The following is a 6,000-nucleotide window of genomic DNA, read 5'->3' as shown; positions in this document are numbered from 1 at the left end:
CTGTCCAAATCATACTGGAGTTTCTCGGCATCCTCCTCACAGCACACACGCCCGCCCAGCTTTGTGTCATCTGCAAACTTGGAGATATTACATCTAGTTCCCTCGGCTAGAGCATTAATATATATTGTGAATAGCTGGGGTCCTAGGATCGATCCCTGCGGTACCCCACTAGTCATTACCTGCCACTCGGAAAAAGACCCATTTATTCCAACTCTTAGCTTCCTGTCTGCCAACCAGTTCTCTATCCAAGTCAGTACTTTGCCCCCAATCCCATGTGCCTTAACTTTACACGCTAGTCTCTTATGTGGGACCTTATTGAAAGCCTTATGAAAGTCCAAATACACCACATCCACTGGTTCTCCCTTATCTATTCTGCCAATTACATCCTCAAAAAATTCCAGTAGATTAGTCAAGCATGATTTACCTTTTGTAAATCCATGTTGACTTTGTCCGATCCTGTCACTGTTTTCCAAGTGCACTGCTATTACATCTTTTATAATGGACTCTAGCATTTTCACCACTACTGACGTTAGGCTTACCGGTCTATAATTCCCCGTTTTCTCTTTATCACCTTTTTTGAATAGTGGGGTAACATTAGCTACCTTCCAATCCATGGGAACTGTTCCAGAGTCTATAGAATTTTGGAAGATGACCAGCAATGCGCCTACTATTTCTAGGGCACTTTCTTAAGTACCCTAGGATGTAGATTATCAGGCCTTGGGGATTTATCAGCCTTCAATCACGTCAATTTCCCTAACACCATTTCCCTACAAATACTGATTTCATTTAGTTCCTCCCTCTCATTAGACCCTACGTTCCCCGACATCTCTGGGAGGTTATTTGTGTCCTCCTTTGTGAAGACAGAACCAAAGTATGTATTTAAGTGGTCTTCCATTTCTTTGTTCCCCATTATAAATTCCCCTGATTCTGACTGCAAGGGGCCTACACTTGACTTCACTAATCTTTTTCTCTTCACATATTTATAGAAGCTTTTACAGTCAGTTTTTATGTTCCCTGCAAGCTTGCTCTCATACTCTATTTTCCCCCTCTTAATTAATCCCTTTGTCCTCCTTTGCTGAATTTTAAACTGCTCCCAATCCTTAGGTTTGCTGCTTTTTCTGGCCAATATATATGTCCTCTCCTTGGATCTTATGCTATCCCTAATTTCCCTTGTTAGCCACGGTTGAGTCACCCTTTTTTTATTTTTATGCCAAACAGGGATGGACAAATTCTGTAGTTCATCTCTGCGATCTTTAAATGTTTGCGCTTGCCTATCCACTGTCAACCCTTTGAGTAACATTCCCCAATCAATCCTACCCAACTCATGCCTCATACCATCGTAGTTTCCTTTATTTAAATTCAGGACCCTAGTCTCTGAGTCAAATACTTCACTCTCCATCTTAATGAAGAATTCTATCATATTATGATTGCTCCGTCCCAAGGGGCCTCACACAAGATTGCTAATTATTCCTTTCTCATTACATAATACCCAGTCAAAGATGGTTGGGGTCTGGTAGAATTTAAAATATGGGGTCTGGCAGGAACAAAGGGCAGAAAAATTTGAAACAAAGTTTGCAGGAGTTCTTTTCAGTGATACAGAAATATTTTTTGATTGGTTCTTAGAAAGAACATTTTTAAAAAGTGTTTCCAGTACTTAACTATCAGGGTGTTGAGAATTCTACAGCTTTTCTAGGGCGATATCTGTTACAAGCCCAATGCAATTCTGTAAAAGAATGTAGATTCTGCAGCTCATTATCTAATATCTGCAGTGAATTAGTAAGTCCTCAATATGTTTACGTATGAAACAAGGTGTAACGGCAGTAATTTTTAATTGAAAGTACATAATCACCACTATTGCAATCAAATACTGATGGCTTAAAAATGTAAATTGCAAAAATATCAATTTACGAATTCAGACGTTTCTTCAACTGTGTTCTGTGCTCAACTCAATTGTTCATTCCCTTCCCATGAAAAGCCAATATATTTATTTTTCGCTTTAAAATAATGTTCAATACTCTCCTCCTTCAGGGCCATTTTTCTCTCAATGTATATTACAATTTGTATTCTGAAGCTCTGGTCTGAATCAGCAAAATTTGGGACACATTTGATGGAGGTCAAAGCTAGTCTTGCAAGATGTGGTACACATGTTTTTGCACATCATCAAAAAAAAATCAAGTTTTGGGGATTTACCCATTATGGTTTGTGATTTGATTTGGTCATATAATCTTTAAATAAGTTTCAACTTTCTCGATGAAATATCCTGGCATCCTGGGATAGTGTTAAACTCTCTCTCTCTCTGTGTGTAGAAGGAATGTCATTTGAAAGCTTCAGTATTTGAACACCAACCTTCCCCTTGTTGAAGCAATCTCTCCTTTGCCCTTTCCTCTCACCCCTCCACTTTTCTCTCCTACCTCCCTCACCCCTCCCCTTTCCCTCTCCTTCCCCTCCTCCTATCCCCCTCGCCTCCCCTCCCTCTTCTTCCCTTCATCTCCTCTCCCCCTCCCTCCTCTTCCCTTCATCTTCCCCTCACCTCCCTTCCCCTCCCTCTCACCTCCCCTCCCCTCCCCCTCACTTCCTCCTGCCCCTCCTCTCCCCCTCCCCTCCTCCTACCCCTCCTCTCCTCTCCTGCCTTCCCCCCTACATTTCCGTCTCCCCTCCTCTCATTTTCTTTCCTCTCCACCTCGCCCAGTCGTCCCCCAGCCACAGTCTCTGCCCTCTCCTCCTCTGCCATCTCTGCTCCCTCTCTCCTCAACTTTCCTCTCTTTCCCCCTCCCCTCCCCACTCCTCTCTTCCCCTTCCCTCACCCAGTCCCCTTGCCCGCTCCTCACCTTCTCCTTCTCCCCCTCCCTCCCTGTAGAGGGTCAATTTTAACCCTCCCGACCTGAAAGAGCAGGGTGGGCGGACAGTTACATTCTCTTCAGCGAACTTGCTGCTTTTGTGCTGATTGCCACTTTAACCGCACAGATTTCTTAGTCGGCTGAGAAGCTTACCAGAGGCAGGCAGGGGCCTCGTGAATACATGTAATTTCATTAGGACCCCAATACAATTTTAACACAAAATAGGCTTCTAAAACTAACTTTTTTAAAGAAAGTTTTGTTCTGAACATAATTAGAAACGTTTGCTTTTTTTCCAAACAGAATAGCTACCATCTTTGAGCAAAAAAAAACTAAATAAAAATATGGCAGTTTAAACATGTGCCTGTTACGACAGAAAAAAATCTTTTTCGTTCAAATAGCAACAAACCAGTAAATTCCAGCTCAAATCCTCTTACTGCCTTGTACAAAAGAAAAAAAGTTATTTAAACACAAATTATGCTAATTATGCAAGACTTACTACTGACCGGGAGCCTCACTCCATGGCAGGGCTATTCGGAGAATCGAGGTGGGTGTCAGTCCTCTTGATTTGTGGCACCGCTGATTGTCCAGAAGTCAGGAAGGCTGACCTCCATGTCACATTCTCCGATCCGTGCCCCACCAGTGCCTGGTTCTGAGCCAAGACTGAAGCCTTGCAAAATCAGCTCAAACTTTCCTCGTGTAGGAAAAAAGGAATTAAAATAAATTAGATTAAATATGAAATCCGATTAAATGTGGCATTAAGCCATTTACCACATCAAACCACTCAACCACAAACAAAACTGTTAGCAAAAACAATGTAAAAACAGCAGTAACAAGGTGTTCTGGTAAAAGCAGAGGGTGTCTCCTGAACCAAGGAAGCTGTGTGTAAAGGAATGGGGCTCTTTATATCCAGCGAGCAGACCTTCTTGTGGTTTTCCCACCGCTTTTCATTAAAAATGTGCGCTAAGTTGGTTGATTGGCATCACATGATATTCACCACTTTGATAGAAGTGTTCAAAATCCTGGTGGGCAATTTTGCCAATGGCGGCACGTTGGAGGCGGGACTGCTGCTTGTCGGGTTGTTGTCCCGCCTCCATTGACTTGTGGCCAACCCATGCTATTTTCTCTTGATTGACCTTGTTAAGCCCGCCCAGTGGGCCAATTAAGGAGAAGTCGGTTACAGAGAACGTTGTCATCGTTTGATAGCTCTGGAAAACTGTCAAACACTGACATTCTATGTTGTTTGATGAGTCCTTGTATTCAAGACTCATCAAACCTCTTTCTTTAGCAGAAATTAGATGGTTGTTGCATTGGAGAATGCAGCAGCCATCTGTCATCTCTGCCGGTGAGATGCGAGAGTCTCCGCATCCCCAACTGTTGAAGCCTACAGGAAGAAACAAAGGTAAGTAAGCATTTTTTTATCACTTGCCACTCACCTCACATACTTACCTCTCCACACTTGCACCCATCACTTACCTTCACAGCGCACTTTTGGACCCTGCAGACCCACTGCTCGCCTCGGTGACCCTGGCGGGGTTTCCCAACGTCGGGAAGCCCGCGCCTCTGTTGGAAAAATGTGGATAATCCTCTTAACTACTTGTTAACAGGCAGTTAAGTCGCTGTAATCCCCTTCACGCCTCCAGGAGATGGAACCCGGTGCGGGTCGGCTACCCGCTTCTTGGCAAGATGGCACGGAGGCGGGATGGGCACCCGCCCCCAGATTCTGCCATTTGCCTGGCAGTCCCGCCTCCATACCCGCCTCCCCAGGGCTGGCAAGATCGCGCCCATAAGGGGTCTAGACAGGGTAGATAAAGAGAGAGAAACTGTTCCCATTGGCAGAAGGGTCAAGAACCAGAGGACTCAAATTTAAGATGATTGGCAGAAGAACCAAAGGCGACATGAGGAAAAACTTTTTTTATGCAGCGAGTGGTTATGATCTGGAATTCACTGCCTGAAAGGGTGGTGGAGGCAGATTCAGGCTTTCAAAAGGGAATTGGATAAGTACCTGCAGGGAAAAAAAAATTCAGGACTCCGGGGAAAGGACTGGGGAGTGGGACTAGCTGAACCGCTCTTGCAGAGAGCTGGCACGGGCTCGATGGGCCAAATGACCTCCTGCGCTGTAACCATTCTATGATTCTATGTGGCTGAGAAGCAGTTCTCTGCAGGATTCCGGTCATTTTATTACCAAAAGCCTTTTTTTGTAATATAAAAAGTTTGTAGAGCAGGATCAATTCTGTGGACGGAGGGGTTGGCGGGGGGGTCACTTTGGCAACTATGAGTAAATTCTGTGTCGTATTCCATCGCTGCAGAATTGCTGAAGGTTAGGGGCCTTCTTAAAAACAAAACACATGGCTGCTTTAATACAGATCAGTCTAGCGATTCACAGCCCTTACACTGTTAACTCAAAACATTCGAGAGATTGGATCACCCGTGAAACGGTGCGCAATCCCGGTGCTGCGCAATCTGCACACACTTAAAGAAGTCGATGACCGGACCACGGAGAATTGGTCTACCGGCCTTGTTTGTTTATAAGCGCCATCCGCGGCTCGCGAGACACGATGATCGGATGGAGGCCAAGTGATGACGGGCAGCAACCCACAAATTTAATATGGAACCAGGAAGGAGCACTTCTGCTCCTCCCTGCTCCACAATAAGATAAGTTTAAAAAAAACAATGTATACTTACCTTTCCGATGGCAGTCTCCAGTGATCTCATTGAGGAATACTGCCAGGGGGGCCGAGCATACGGACAAGCTTTGTGGTCAGCCCCAAACTAATTTTGAAAATGGGACCTCAAAACACGCCTTAGAGGCCCCCTATTTGAATATGCAAAGGGCCTGTTTTATGACAGCTATGTAGAACACCTATGCAAGAACCTTTACCGATTGGATCCTCAGGTGCCTGTTTTACGTGTATAAAGTGGGTGTTGCGCAAGCCAATTTCTAAGTCCCATATTTATGCTGTTTCCAAATGGGTGCTTGGGATGTGGAAGCGGGAATGGATGCACATTTGTCGTGCAAGAAATTGGAAAATCATTATTTATTGTTTCACTCAAAAATCTCAGCTGTATAAACACCCTTTATGTAAATGATAATTATTTATCTTTGATGATTCCAAAACAACACAGATGTTTTCCCACTCAGCAAGATTTTCTGTTTTTGAAAAAA

The sequence above is a fragment of the Somniosus microcephalus genome, chromosome 8 (assembly GCF_052327205.1).
Source record: "Somniosus microcephalus isolate GS21.2 chromosome 8, FLI_Smic_1.0, whole genome shotgun sequence".
In the NCBI taxonomy this organism is placed as follows: Eukaryota; Metazoa; Chordata; class Chondrichthyes; order Squaliformes; family Somniosidae; genus Somniosus; species Somniosus microcephalus.
This window is presented reverse-complemented; position numbering follows the sequence as displayed.